The following is a 16,003-nucleotide window of genomic DNA, read 5'->3' as shown; positions in this document are numbered from 1 at the left end:
GAGCGGCGCGGCCCCGACTCCGGCCGCGGCCCGGGCGGCGCTCAGACGCGCACGGCGCGCTCCCGGCGGCCGCCGCGGCCTCCGGGCCACAGCCGCCCTCCGCGACGGCTGTTTTCGTTCCCGACGTTCTGCCGCATGGAGGCAACGCCGTCTAAATGGGCGACAAGCCTGCAGAGACCAGAATGAATGGTCGGGGCGGCGGAGGGATCGCAGGCAGCGCTTCGAAGGACACTGCGCACGCGCGCCCTGGGTTACCCAGGGTCCCCGCTTCTGGCCGCGAGGAGCGGAGCCGCCGGACCGCGCATGCGTGCGGGGAGCCGCGGTCCGGAGCGGGCGCAGGTAGCGGTCGCTGTCCCCTGAGAGGCGGACCGCGAAAATCAGTGCGTGGGCACGGCAGGTGCTTCCGAATCGGAGATCGAAGGCTCTGTAGACTGGGACACACGGAAGGAACCTAGAAGCTCCAGGCAGGTGAAAAGAGCACTGCACCGAGCGAGAGTCAGGGACTGCGGGCTCTGCTGCTGTGAAGCCATTCCACGGTATCCTAAGGAATAGATTAGGATGAAGTCAGTCAACAGCCCTTTGTAAGTGGAAAACGTGGTAGCAAATGTTAACCAGTTGTATGGGTTCGATCATGATCTCACGCTTCTATTTTGAAAAGTCATCTGCGAAATGAAGCATGGCAATGGGAAAACAAAATTAGACTAATCAGAACAGCCGAGTCCGAACCTCAGGTTTAATGTGGATCTGATGATTCTCGCATACAACAAAGAAATCCGACACAGTACCACCAGAAAATGCAATTTCTTGTAGGCTTTTTGGAATATTAAAAATCGATTACAGATTTTCACTTGTCAATTTTGACTCCCTAACCTTGGGAATGTAAATTAGAAACAACTGGACAACGTAATTTTCGGTATCTTTTACATCTCTATCATTCTATGATTCTTACAGGGAAAGATCCCAGACTTAATTTTCCCGAGTTTTGAAGACTGTAGGAACAACTAAGGCCTTGCCCTAGGAACGTGTATCCGTGCCGAGGACCAGGGAGGGGCCTACATGAAGGCCCAGCAACAAGACAGCCATTCGCCTGCACAGTGAAGCATCATGAGGCTGCCACCCACAGCTCTCCTCAGCTCGCAAGCTGCTCACCCTCGTGTTCCCAGCTTCCGTTTCTTCCTAGAATAATACAGGCATGAGTTTATCAGATTTACAAGAACCACCCTCCTCGTATAAACATTGCATTATCTAGCCCTATGTTAAAATTCATTTTCAAGACTCAAATTCACAAAGCTTTACTAACTTGTTAGCAGAGATAATTGCACCCTTGATTGTGCTCCTAGGACATTTCGTTTGCACTTACTTGAGTGGTTTATATATGATCCTCCTCCACCAGCCTATCAGCTTCAGGTATTCCCATAATGTAGCACAAACACCTGGCCTATGATAGATGTTCATCCAATAGTTCTTGACTAACAACAAAGCAATCAATCTCATTTTTTAATTATTTGCTTAAAGTCTGCCTTTCCAACTAAATTATAAGCTCCATAAAAGACAAGACCATATTGTTTCTCAATGGGCATTCAATAATTTTTTGATGAAAAAATTCATAAATAAATGACTAAAGAAATTGATGAATATTTAGTGAGCATTTACTAACCAGAGGCATGCACTAAGCAAGGAAAAGATGAAGAAGTATATAAACATTGCTCCTACTTTCAGGAAGTTTGTGGAGTAATTGAATTAGAAAAGTACATTAATAATAGTGTTACCAAAGAGCACATGCAAAATGTTCAATGCATAAAATGGAGAGTTGCTGAAGAAAGGCTGGTGCTGTTGGTTGGGAAAAATGTTAGGTCTTAAGAGAGAAAGGTATGGCTTGGTCAATCAGAAAGTAAAATTAAAATCATGAGCCCAGAAAACAAGTGAAAATACTTCAAGTTCAAATATCTATTTGATAGAGGCAAAGGGTTTATTCAGGAAAAAAATATTTTAGGGGATAGATTATAAAGAATCATGAATCCACTCTGGGAAACAGCCTATAAGCAATTGGAAACAGTGAAGGCATTAAGTTGCAGTAAGATACATTCAAGGTGTTTTGAAGATTGTTTTCAGCAGATTAATCTTTCCAAATAAGTAGGAGATTAGAAGTAAAGAGACTAGGAAAAAATTATAGCAGTCCAAACATAAGTGATAAGATTCTAGATTAGGGTGCTGACAAGGAAAGTAAGGGAAGATTCTGAGAAAAACACAAAAGCATCTATAGGAGCAAGTTACTCTCTAAAAGAATCTGTCTTAATCATCACTGTCTTTCCCAATGCTTGGTATATAGGCCAACAAATTGATTAAGTAACAATGATGGAACACAACAAGGAGGAGTGACTACAAAGATGACTCCAGAGATAACGGCATGATGACAGAATTGGAAATGGCCGGTGGATGGTTTAGTATTTATTGGGTGTATAGTGCGAGTGCTTACTTACATTCAAAAGAGGATATCCAGGCAGTGGTTGAAAATTCAGGATAAGGTATAGGAGAAAGTTAAACACATGAAATGAAACTGCAGGTTCCTGAGCTCTACCTCCAGAGATTCTGACTCTACAGGCCTGAGGTAGGGCCTATGAATATGCATTCTTACCAGCAGCAAGGTGAATCTGATGCAGGTGACTGGGAAACACTGTGATTGATATTGTAAGTAATTAAGAGAGAGATATAAAATAGCCTCTTCTTTCCAAGTAGCAAGTGATAGGACCCCAGCTGAGAAGTCTCCAAGGAAAAAATCATTAGTGCTTAATATTACCACTTTGGAACTATCTTCAATAAAATCTAAATTTCAAAAGGAAGCTGAGAGGATATGATACAATGGTATTTCTCTTTTATACAGATAAAACTATAACGATTATTCTGAAACTATAACGATTATTCTGAAAGTACACAGTCCTTATTAGTTTCTGTTGGCAAGGTCTGGGGAAGCAGAAAAGAGGAAGCATGGCAAAACACACATAAACAGACAAAAAGGAAGTCAGAACTCAGGAAAAGTAGAAAAGAGAAGAAGAGAAGAAAGTGTTAATGAAAAGTGAAAGTAAATAGAAAATCAAAACAGCCCTAGTAATTAAAATAATTCCATCATGTTGTTAAATGCATTAATCCTGTAAATGTCAAATATGACAAGACAAAATTCAAAGTCACAAAAACACTGCTCCCGAAACAAAATCTAATGGAATTAAGATGGAATGGAACTACCAAGAGATTTAACTTTCCAGACATATTTCTAAGTTGTCTTATCCACATGTGATATTTTAGGGAGATAAGGCTGCTGGTTTTCATCTCCAGCTAGCCCTGCTCTTTGGTACAATCTCACAAAAGGATCCTCCCTAAAAACGCTGTATTTGCCTGACTCACCTGAAGGGTTTGCTACCTGTTAGCCCTGTTTGCTGTCTAATCAAATCTCTGAGTAAATAATAGCTTCCTCTTCAGTTTGTTTTTTAAGTTTAATGTGTTTGTCCTTTAAAACAAACACGAACAAACAAAAAAGAATGGGTGTGAAATAAACATGGGACTGAAAAGCTAAATTGAGAAGAAAAAGAACATTTTTTTCTGTCTGTGAATGGATAAGAAATAGAAAAGTTTATGTAACCCGATAGCATAATAATGCATCTCATAGAAAATTATCCATAACCTGGTAAAATGAAAAGCTTCAACTTACACATTAAAACCCAAGGTAGACACTTACCTATGTAGAACTGTAATTTCTTAGAGGTATGATTTGAGGACAATCTCTTTTCCAAAAATGTCTATCACACGGTTTTCATGGTTAGAATTTTACCATTATCTTTTATTCCTCTACCAGTCATCCTATATAAAATTATAAGCATTTTATAGAGAAGGCAAATTAATAGCACTAATACTTTGGTAAGTTGGTCATTGTACCTAAAAAAGTTAATTTCCCTCATAAAAGCACTTCTTTTGCAAGTTACCGCTAGCAATTTTAGTCAAGATAGTTATAAAATATGACCTAGGCCAATGAGAAGTATTATTAAGGATGAGGATTAGAGGTGGTGTTGTGTATATATGAATGCAAGTTACTGAATAGGGTTAGACGGCTTTAAAAGGAAAACAAAGATTGGGAAAAATCAATATTGACTGGAAAAACATTTACTCATATGTTAAATGTATACGTATTTTATGAATACGTGGTTTAGATCCATTTGAAGATCATAAGCCAAAACAGAATGAGATCTAATGAATTCGCAAAAACAGAACAATTGGTGTCATCATGAGGCTGAGAAGAGGTAATACGGGCAGAAGGAAAAAAAAACCACATTGAAACCGAAGCAGATAACATTGTGTCTTTTGCTCCATGGATTTAACCACTCATACACCGGATGTGGCATAAGAAAGTGGTCTGGGAAAGTAGGTACAATTAGAATCAAGAAATGTTTAAAACAGTACATTGTGTCTATGGCCATGCTACCCTGAACAAGCCAGATCCCGAGTCTGATCTTGGAGGCTAAGCAGGGTCGGGGCCTGGTTAGTACTTGGATGGGAGACCACTCAGGAAGAAAAACAAAAACAAAAACAGTACATTGTCCATTGTAACTAGCATCAAGTCTCCTTCCTAGATTATGAGTGACATTTCTTTCTGCCTCGTACCCTGACTATTCAGATGTAATTGCTGGCAAATCATACTATGGTGTCACCCCCAATACCCACTCCTGTCACTCACTGAATTCTCTAAGAAACTGGGAATGCTAACGTCACACTAAGTTGTAGGCTTGTGTAAACAACCTAGAGGAGGATGAATAGTATTTGGATGTGATAATTATGATTAGATTTATATCAGGTTGGAAGAGAAGTTAGTTTGGGAGCCTATTCTTAACCTTTGAAGGTGATGTCAAGTAAAAGAAGTATTCCTTCTAACTGTTTCTTCTTATTCTCTGAGTCCGTGTGGTAATTCTTATATTCTAGATTTGCTTTACTCAGATATAGCAGGTATTTCTTTTCTTACCACGTGGAGTCCTCCCACACAGAGCCTGGTGCTTGCACCATTAAACCAGTTCACCAACTGTATTTGTACTTGTTAATTTATTATGAGATAATGGAAACTGGTACTATCTTATCTTCAGTTTGGAAAAATTAGGTCAAAGCAGTAAAGCTGCTGGTCAAATCCTGATATCTCACCTGTGTTCGACAACTGAGGGTCGCTGAATCTGGGTCACCTGTTTGACCGTGGTTCAGCTGATACTAGAGCATATTTTGGTTTGAGTCAAGTAAACCGAAGTCACAAATAAAAATCAAGTATCATACACCATCCTTCATTCTTCCTTCCTTTGCTGTATGATACTACATCACTCTCTAACGTTTGGTTTGTACCAGGATGTTAACCACTGTTGTAATACCTCTGAAGAAATTACAAGCTGAATTCCATACTGCAAATCTAATTCAGTATTGCCGTTATCCACTGCAATGCCCATAGCAGTGTATTACTTTACTGTTGCTGCCATAACAAATTAACACAAATTTGGCAGCTTAAAACAACAGAATTGAAGCTCCCGTTTTCCCTGCCGGAGTCTCATAGGACAAAAGAAGTTGTTAGCGATTCTGCTTCACTTTCTGCAGGTGCTGGTGGACAGATGATCTGCCTCCGGGTTCATTCAGATCCTTGGCATGACTGGATTCCGCATGGCCCTGGGTCTGATGCTCCTATTTCCTTGCTGACTGTCTTGTCTGCTCAGGGCTCTTTGCTCCCAGAGGCCACTGCATTCCTTGGCTCGTGGCCCCTTCCTCAATCGCCAGCAACAGTGGGTCAAGTCCTTCTCATGCCACATCTCTGACTGCCCTCTGCCCTCCTCCTCTACCTTTTAAGGCCTATGTGATTACATTGGACCCACCCAAATAATCCAGGATAATCTCCCTATTTTAAAGTCAGCAAATCCCATCTGCAGAACCTCTTCTGCCTTGTAATATTAACATATCGACTGGTTCCAGGGATTAGGGCATGGGCACTGTTGCTGAGGCTTTCATCTGCCTCCGACGTGCGGTATGAAATACTTACTGCTCCAATGGATACCGGTTGGTTGATTAGGTGATGTGGAGTACTTATGGGCCTAGCCATAGGGATGAGAATTTGCTTCTTACGAAGAACCACTTAATAAGATAATGATCCCTTTGGATGATCTGTAGAGAAACAGGAAGTGGGCTCTCACCAGACACCAAGCCTGCCAGCACCTTGATCTTGGACTTCCCAGCGCCCCCTAGAACTGTATAGATAAATGTTATTTAAGTCTCCCAGTCTATGGAAATTTGTTATGGGTCTTTAAAGAAGTGATTAAGTGAAAATGGGGCCTTTAGGGTGGATTCTAATCACATCCGATGGGAGTCCTCATGAAAAGAGGAAATGTGGACACACCGAGAGACAGCGGGGGCCCGTACAAAAACCACGCGCAAGCCAGGGAGAGAGGCCTCAGTTGAAACCAGCCCCGCTGACACCTTGCTCCCAGGCTTCTAGGCTCCAGAACTGTCAGGAAATAATGTCCTGTTCTTTAAGCCACTCTGCGGTATTTGTTACAGCAGCCCGAGGACATCAGGCAACCAGGAGCCTTTAACTGTAAGCGGTTAACATTTGAACAGAGATTTTATTCACAGACACTGTAGAAAAGTACACGTTCCATTTGTTTTAATGGTGTATTTGGTGGTACTATCTTGAGAATAATTTGAAATAATCACTGAGAAAAAGATGAACATATTTACAACAAGAACGACAAAAATTTAACTACCACATGTCAAAAGACAAAGGCCGACATCAAAAGGCAAACTATAAATTACGGTGCATTTTTGCAGTAAATAAGAATGACAAATCCTAGGTCCTCTAAAATCCACAGTAATTGTGTTTTGAGTACTACCAGCCATTTGTTCTACTTCCTGCGACATGTGGGGATCTGCGTCCTTTCTCATTTTCAGTCCATGTGGTTCTGGAGAGAGACCAAACCCCAGAACTCCAGCAAGTTTAACATATAATTCAGACTTAACCAATCAGTGAGATATATTCTTAGTACCTACCCCTCCAACCTAAATGCCTGTCTTAGAAATGGACAAATTACTCAAGAAAAGGAGGTTTTGCGGGTACATCTAGGAAGGAGAGCTTATGTTTTTTTCTCTTTGAATCAAAGACGTCATAGGAACTGAAACAGTAACCACCATGTTGGTACCGTCTTGCTACCATGTGGAACCCAAAAAGACCGACACGGAGGGAAAAAGAGTTAATAAATGGAGCAGAGTGAAATTCTGACTTCATTTTATCCCTGAATCCAACCAAACCTGATATCAGCACCGACCCGAATATATGGTCACACAGGTACTAAATTTCTTACTGCTGTCATTGCAGTTAGCCTTCTAATTGTCAGTTATTTCAACGAGACTGTCAGCTTCTTGATTACAATGACTTTCTTTTCTGGTCTATTCCCAGAATCTGGCAAAGTGTCCGGTATATAGAGGGCAACACTCATATATTTTTACTAAACGAATGTTGCATTAAGATATCCTCGTCTTTTAAAGATGCCTTAGGGACTAATCCAACTTCTTATGTGATTCTGACTTTTCACAACCTCAAAAAGATATTTTCTGGCCTAGGGTAAATGCGTGACTCACAGAGAATGCACTAACACACTTTTAGTATCATGACTCCATATTTTTGGTGGGTGATACATTTGGTATACTTCCAAACACCCCCATAGCAACTAAAGTTTCAAAAATAACCTCAAAAGTTTTATTTTCATCCTCGTTAGCTCATATACTATACATCATCTCAAATCAAAAGCCCCAGTAGCAATTTGCTTTGCCGTCTTCCTTCTCAAGAAAGAACGCGGTCTCCAGGCTGACATTATTCATTCGTTCATTCAGTCGTTTGCCCATTCTTTCATTCATGTGTTCATTCAATGTGTCGTCAATCTATTTGCTGCATAACAAATACTCATAAACTTAGAGGCTTAAAACAACACCACTTATTGTGTTCATGACTCTACAGACTGGCAACTTTTACTGAGCTCCGCTGGGAAGTGTCAGGTCTTACCTGGACTCTCTTTCGGGACTGCTGGATTGGCTGGAGGCTAGGTGGTCTATGACAACCTCAGCCGAGATAGCAACACTCTGCTCTACATGGTGTATCATTATTTTATCCTGAGATTATTTTATCCTAAGATTAACCATAAAACATAAAATCCTTATGATTAGGATGTCACAGGGTAGGCAATACCAAGAAAAATTACTGACGAGACTGGAATAAAAGTCACATCTGGATTTAGTATAGGAGAGACTATTCAAAAGTATTATTGCAAGAGAGGAAAAGTGACTATAGCAAATGGGGAGATGGGGGAGGGAGATTACTGCAATAAGGAGAATGCTTTGACCACAAGGTCTGCAAGTGACTCAAGAGTTAGGCCAAAAAAAGAAGAGTAAACAAAGCTAGAAAGAACTAGGGGCGGATGGGTGGCATGTTCAGGCAATAAATGAGAGAGATTTTATTCTACTCTGAAGCCAGCTGATTCTCAGAAAGGGGTGTATACTGGCTGAGGCTGAAGGTGGACCAAAGTTTAGGGGCCTGGAGTGAGGAGATTAACAGGAGATAAAAAAAAAAAAGCAACCTATTTTAATTATGTACTGTTAGAAAGAAACAGTAGCCCCCAAATGAAGTCACTTGTGCTAAACCCCACTAATATATACTTAATACTTAACTTAATTGCAGTTTCAACCTCTCCTGTTAGTCTGGAATTTCCTGATCGATACTAGTGAGATCAGACTGATAAGACCCCTGCCACCCATTTTTGTTCAGCCTAGTTTCTGCTTATAAAAACCTTTCATTTTGTACATCCTTCAGTTTACTTCTCTATTTACTAGATGGGATACTGCCACATTTATGAATCATTCGATAAAGTCAAATAGCTCCTTACATTTACTCAGTCAAATTTTTGTACTTTAGCAATACTTAAGGGAGCCCCTCAAAGATATGAGACTCAAAAGGCAGCCAGAGGATTGAGGCTTATGTGTCATATCATGAACAAAAAGAAAGATTTAGGGATCAGGGTGAAAAACAACTCCAGTAAGAGCTCTCTTCATGATAACGACCGCTTTCTAATGTAAATTTACTTTACAAATATCGATTTTCCTTACAAATGGAGAATTTCTACTCCATTTTCAGAGCCGCTTGTGGCAACAGTTTCTTAAAAATAATTAGTTCAAAATAGTCCTATGCCAAAGAAGCATAGTTTGGGATGGCATGTTAAATTGTTTTTAGGGTACTAAGTCTCAACAAGTCCTACCTTTTAGGAATGACTTAGTATAATAAAGCATGGGATGAAGGTGATCCCTCCTTGTTGTAAGGAGCCTTGTGTGATACGACTTTCCAAGGGAAAGAGGCAGGAAGGCCAACTTTCCCCAACTTACAGTAAGTGAACTGACTGATTTTTTGGTGGTTCGGAGAGAATAATTTAAAAATGTGTGCATCGTGATAACAGTAGGCAGAAAGATAATGAACTGAGATATTCTATTAATATCGAAGGAACGTATGTGGGTGTCTAAGGCACTGCTGTTTCGATGACGTATTAATGACCTAAGCGACGGCTAACTTGGGAAGTAGGGACTACTCTGTGAGTTTACGAGCAGTCCAGGGCCTTGGTCACAGCAGGCTGAGAAGACGGAGGGCCCAGGGCCCTTTCCACAGCTTGGAAGTAATGGTTCCATGCCAGGAGAGGCAAGCTGAAAGGATCTCAGGCGGCTGCCTCCTCCCACCTCACTGAGCATTCAGCTCTTATAGTAGGGGTTTCACTCAGAGAGAAGCTTGGCATTGTTTCTAATCCCACCCCCAGAGCTCCGGCTCAGAAATGTTGCCTAGGGAGTGAAGGCTGTAGAACCTATACTTCTTAATCTCTTCCCAAAGGAACTGACTTCTTTGGTAACAGAGCCTCCTCAGGGCGTGAATAGTGGAGATTTGGGTGAAAAGCAATCGAAAAGAGATTCATGGATTTAATGAAGATACAGACCAGACTGTAGGCTGGCTAGTTTGTGAGAAAGGGCTGAGGAATAGGACATCTGGGAGTCAGAAAAAATATCAAACACGAATTTCAGAAACTATTCCTTTAAAAGAGGCACAATTTGACTGCATTCCATCCTTGGTAGAGCGATTTATGCCCCAGGACATAGATGAAAAAAAAAAAAAATAGACCGATTAGCTAGCAATTAGTGGAGTTTAACAGCTGGAAATAGGGAAAAAGAGGAAGAAAGAAAGGTCATCCCAGGGCGACTGTGGGCAAGCCCAAAGCTCTACCTCCTTAAGGAACAATAGGAGAGGTTTATCACTGTGTGTGCAGGGTGGGGGAAAACTAGGCTTCAGAAAATAATCCAGCCGATCGCTAAACACATGGAGACCGAGGCACAGGGCTACACTAGTGTCGCTGCTAGCCATCCGGACCAGTTTAGTTGGTGGCCTTGCTGTCCCTTCCAAAGGTGGAAAAGTTTGGGTAAAAACAAATGACACGTGGAGAGAAGAAATAATAGCTTGAATGTAAAGGAAAGTATAAGTGGATTGTGTGATGAGAGAAATTTAGTGTCTGTGACTACTATGTTCAAGCTACATCTACTACAAAGGATACCATTTGAGAAGGAATTTCTGAAAACCTCTTCCTACTGGGACTTTCAGCGGTGTGGCGTGTAACTCCTAGCTCAGGGATGGCAGCATAATGATAAGCCCTGATGATTAGATGCTTAGAAAGGTCTCTGGTTATAATGGACAAAATACAATGGCAGGATGGCCCACCCGCCACAGTGTGTTCTGCCCACACGCGGCCACCCCTGTTTTTGTGGATAGAAAGCTATCGAGGAGTAGGTGGTGCGATCTGGCTGGGCGTCGGACCAGTCCTTTCTCAGCCTTGCTCGCTTGGGCTTCAGCAGAATTTGAAATGGCCGGCGGTAAGGCTGGTAAGGGCCCGGGAAGGGCCAAGACAAAGGCGATTTCCTGCTCGCAGAGCGTCGGCTTGCAGTTTCCAGGGGGCTGTCTTCATCGGCACCCAAAATCTAGCACGACCGGCCAAGGACGCATAGGACCAACTACTGCTATGTACAGCGCAGCCATCATGAAGTACCTCCACGCGGAAGTCCTTGAATTGGCAGGAAATGCATCACAAGACTTGAAGAAAGTTTAAGCCTATTTTATCTGTCATTTGCAACTTGCTATTCGTGGAGATGAAGAACTGGACTCTTTCATCAAGGCTACAGTTGCTGATAGGGGTGTCCCTCCGCTTGTCCGCAAACCGATTGGGAAGAAAGGACGACATAAGGCGGTCTAAGGTTTGCCTGGATTTCTTTTCAAAAACATGGTTTTGCCTTTTTGTGCTTCTATTTGAGCATATTGGAAGGTTAAGTAGCAACCAACGAGATTTCTGCATTTGTGTCTTAGCAGGTATTTAAGTGTCACTGGGGCTTCTTAAGTAGTGGGTTTTGGTTGAGGTGACTTTTTAAAAAACTGTTTGGATTTTAATTGTGATGCAGAAGTTACAGTAACAAACATTCAGTTTTGCATAGATGTTATCTCCACTCCAGTGGATAAGCTCTAGAAAGGTCATATCCCAAACTAGCTGTATTTAAACAAACAAACAAACAAAAACAAAAAACAAAAAACAAGCTATTAAGCAGAGTGGAGAGAAACACCAGTTTCCTGATGAGATTAAAGCAATGGGCATCATATGGTGGGTCTGAGTTCTTGGGGGAACAGCCCTCCCCTGAGAGGGGGAAGGCTGTGGGAGGCCTTACAGCATACTCAAACTAAATTACATCCGACTTTGACTACTCATTCCATCCTAATTGGGGTACCCAACATTTTGGAGTGCAAAATATGTGTCCTAACTGCACCCAGACCATTAGTACGAACGGCAACAGCATGCGTGGTAGACTCAACGATGATTTCCCACAAGTCATAAAAGGGCCTTGGGGGAGATAGGTACCAGTCTAAGTATCTGAGACTAGCAGAATTTGCTTTTAATGAGGAGCGCATTCAGAGGAAAACAGATTTATTAACTAGAATAGGGAGGTTGGAGGGAGCTCTCTTCCAGGAGGAAGGCAAAGGATGGGAGCCAGCCTGGAGAGAGAACGAAACATTAGCAAAGGGGTTAGGTAGATGCAGCAAACCATGCTGGATAACTTTAGAATCCAGCTTTGGGCAAGGGCCTACGTCTCTAACTATTTTAATACAGATGGAGGCTGCAGTGGCCATGGGGCAATGCCCCTCTCTCCGAGCCCTGAGGCTCCAGGAGACATACCTGTAGGAATCTTCTGGCCTTCGAGTTTATGGAAGTTCTCTGGGGGCGCTTGTAATTTACGTCAATGTCATGACTGCTTTTGCCCTCACCCCTGGAATAGGTTGAAATGAAACATATCCTGTACTTTAGTTAGGATAGGAACATGCTAAGTACCACTTGTGTCTTTTCCATCAGAGGGAGGAACCTGAAGACAGGCTGATAAATTTCCCATAAGTACTCTGGAGCTCCATCCAAAACATTTCGACGTATTTTTTTTTTATTATTATTTAGTTTCACATATTTACTGATTTTTCTTATGATTTCTTCTTAGACTCGTTATTTAGAAGTTTGTTTAACCGCCAAATATTCGAGGCTTTTCTAAATATCTAATCGTTACTGATTTCTAATTTAACTTTGTTGTGTTTAGAGAGCATATTCTGTAACATTTCAAACTTACAGTATAATGAGACTTGTTTTATGTCCTAGAATAAGGTCCGTCTGGTTAATGCTCTGTGTGCATGTGGAAAAATGAGTTCTGCGGTTCTTGGATAAATTGTTCTATAAAGGTCAGTTAGGTTAGAGTGGTTAGTAATTATTTTTAGATCCTCTAACATCCTAGATTTTTATCTAGTTGTTAAAGAGGAAATTGATATTTCTACTTCTGACTGTACATTTGTCTATTTGTCTCTGTAGTTCAGTCGCTTTTGCTTCATCTATTTTTAAGCTCAGTTATTAGCCGCCTACATTTTAGATGTGCCGTGTCTTCTCACTGATTGACCCATTTATCATTATTAATGTCTCTCTGTCTCTGATAATTCTTCTTGTCTTGGAGTCCATTAAGTCTAATATTAATAAAACTCTTTCAACTTTCTTTCGCACACTGTTTATGTGGTGTATCTTTTTCATCCTTTTAAACCCGTCTTTTTTTTAAACATCTAATGAAATTATTGATATAGTTGGATTTGGGTCTATCTTTTTTATTACTTGCTTCTGACTTTCCAAATCTATTATTTCATTTTTCTCTTTCTCCTTCCCTGACTTTCGCGTTAACTGAATATTTTTTGTAGTGTTCTAGGGTAATCACTCTTGCCTTTTCAGCTATACTTCTTTATATTATTTTTTAGAGTTACTATCAGGATCGCAATATGCACACTAATCACGGTCTAGTTAGAGTTAGTATTTATATAATATTTATATAAAATGTCTGACCCTTGTAACAGCATGGTTCCTGTCCTTTGTCCTCTGTATACTTATAAACATACATAAACTGTCTCAAAGTCAGTGGAATTCTGTACCCACTTCCTGTCCTCTTGTGATTCAATTTATTTCCATGCCTCAGTATGAAAAAAACTTACTCAGATCCATTACATTCTCATTTTTGTTACGCCTGTCCTGGTCTTCCCCAGCTAGCTTACTTTTTCTGAATCCCTTGAACCTCTCTCATTTTTTCTTGGGAGCAACATCCCCTAACTTTTGATTCTTTTCTTTTTGGATTAATGTAGCATAAAGTAAATCCATCTACAAAGCCATTTACAGATGGATATTGCAGACTTTGAATATTTAATATTCAAAGTAGAGCAAGAGTGTTTTCTCCAGTTACAGAATGAATGATGCCATCCTCATGTACAAAATTTTGTTGGAAGTTCCCACCCTCCCCCATATGTTTAATTAAGGTTTAACCATTCTTCTTATTCTCTCTCCAGTAAAGAAAAGGGGAGACTAAACCTCCATCTGGTTTGCTTCTAATAGGTTGATAGTCCATATAGTGATGCTCATTGAAAATATTTTCCCAGCTTTATTTATGTCTTTTAAGACCAGGATTAAAGTCTTTTTTCTTCCCTTTCCATTGATGGAAAGGGATGATATTACATAGATCTGATCCGTGGAAAACAGACCCCCTTGCCTGAACAGCTCTCAATGGATGTGTAGCTCACTATGGATGCAAACTTTTTCTTCTACATGCAGCTCTCGCTGCACTTACCTTTGCTTTTTTGTTCAGTAATGGATCAGGTAACTTGCCTCTATGTCCCTCACATTTCAGAGAATGTGGATCTTTTGAATCTTCAATTGGCTTAAGGTGATGAGGAAGCATCCTTTGGGAGGAGGAAACGTATAACATTCTAACAACGATCTTCAAAAAATAAATCCTTACCAGCCTCTTCCCCCTCCCAGTGCATTTTTAGCCATCTCTTAGACAATCAAGAGGTGATTGAAGAGCTGGTTTCAGAAGGTGTTTGCTGTCAACTGGAATGTAATCAGCAATAAGGCAGGGATTTTTTTTTTTTCCTGTTCTGTTTATTTGTATACCATTAGGTTTTAGAAGACACATAGTGGCACTCAATAGAGGTATGTTGAACAAATGAATAAATAAAGTAGTCAGCATTTTGTTTTATGATGTATACATTTGGCATCTCTTGTATTAAAAAAGAAACCAAACACCAAGACATGTCAAATTTAATATCCTATTAAACTTACCTTATTTTAAAATTAACTTTACAAAAAGAATAAATGCAAAGTTTGGGGATTATCATTCAATGGTGATGTCTAAAAATACATGTATTTTTCAGGGAGCAAAGGCTATAAATCCAAAGCTAGAAGTTTAGCTAATCTTAGGCTGTCCAGGATAAATAGGAAATTTGGTTTATTTTAGTGGTTTGTTCTATCCGTTTTCAGATTATAAATTATAGCTAAAACCTTGAGAGTCTATGAAGAGTGGTCAAAGTGGAACTTAACTAGACTCTGGCTCACAGAGGAAGAGACGCTTTGGGGTTAGCATCTGGTAATGTTTCTCTCTCAGACTTTTCTACTACATGTCTGTGCCTTTAAGTCAGAAGTTTTAAAACTTGCTCTGACTAGGGATCATGTTGAAAGTCAAGACTATGAATCAAGTTAGGCTTGGGGGAGCCCAAATGTCAGCGAAGATGATCCCCCAGTGATGTCATCGGAAAGATCTCCCTGAGATTGTTTGGACAAACAGCACTTCGGAAGTTATGAAGGAGAGACTTCACAAGTCAATGATTTATTTATGCAAGACTTACAGATGTAGACACAGAAAGAAAAACGATTTTCTTGTCATGTGCCCACTTTCATCAATCAGAAAGCTAGGCTGAGGAGGATTTTGAGAAATAAATCTAGTCTCAGTGCTACCTGGCTCACCAGAGGCACCATGTAGCACCAGCATTAGCGGGACCAGAGATGGAGAGACGGGCGGACGGCGAGCTTGCTCTCTTGCTGTGGCCAACCATCAGCAGAACGTTTGCAGCGTCAGTGATAGTTCAAATCGCTGACTCTGAGAGGCTTGTGGTTAAGAGATGGTGAAGATAATTCTACCCCACTTTCATCTCCGAAGTAATTAAAAGCAACACAAAGTGTAACATAAAGAGTAGAAGACATCTTCTTCAGTGAAAATAGCAATCACGATCAATCCTAATGGTAAATGGTAACTGACAAACTCGTGAAATCAGACCAGAGGGAAAATGTGAAAAAGATATATATGTATCTACATTTTAGAGCAGTGTCAGGGGTCCCCCAAATAGCCAGTTCAGACGTGAAGAGTGAAAACAACAGTCTTTTAATTGGAATGGCAAAGTCTTGGACGTAGACAGGCTTAAGCGTAAACCCCGAGCTTCATTCTCATAGAGGCGGAGGGGAGGCAGAGTTAAGGAACTTGAAAGCAAAGCCATCATTTCGTGGGAACGAGTGTTGCCATGACATCGTGCAGC

At 40.8% G+C, this 16,003-nt stretch overlaps 1 long non-coding RNA gene and 1 pseudogene across 1 annotated transcript; both read left to right on the top strand.

Annotated features, from left to right (window-relative positions):
- The first annotated feature begins 19 nt into the window (after positions 1-19).
- On the top strand, positions 20-2,794 carry LOC118612852. The gene is made up of 2 exons (XR_004955154.1): positions 20-581; positions 952-2,794. It is a non-coding gene; the product is annotated as an uncharacterized LOC118612852 (long non-coding RNA).
- Positions 2,795-10,946: 8,152 nt separating this feature from the next.
- Positions 10,947-11,333, top strand: LOC107515504 (annotated as a pseudogene).
- The last annotated feature ends 4,670 nt before the right edge of the window (positions 11,334-16,003 follow it).

The sequence above is a fragment of the Rousettus aegyptiacus genome, unplaced genomic scaffold (assembly GCF_014176215.1).
Source record: "Rousettus aegyptiacus isolate mRouAeg1 unplaced genomic scaffold, mRouAeg1.p scaffold_m13_p_17, whole genome shotgun sequence".
Lineage (NCBI taxonomy): Eukaryota > Metazoa > Chordata > Mammalia > Chiroptera > Pteropodidae > Rousettus > Rousettus aegyptiacus.
The sequence above is the reverse complement of the archived record's forward strand: the minus strand, read 5'-3'. Positions and strand labels throughout refer to the sequence as shown.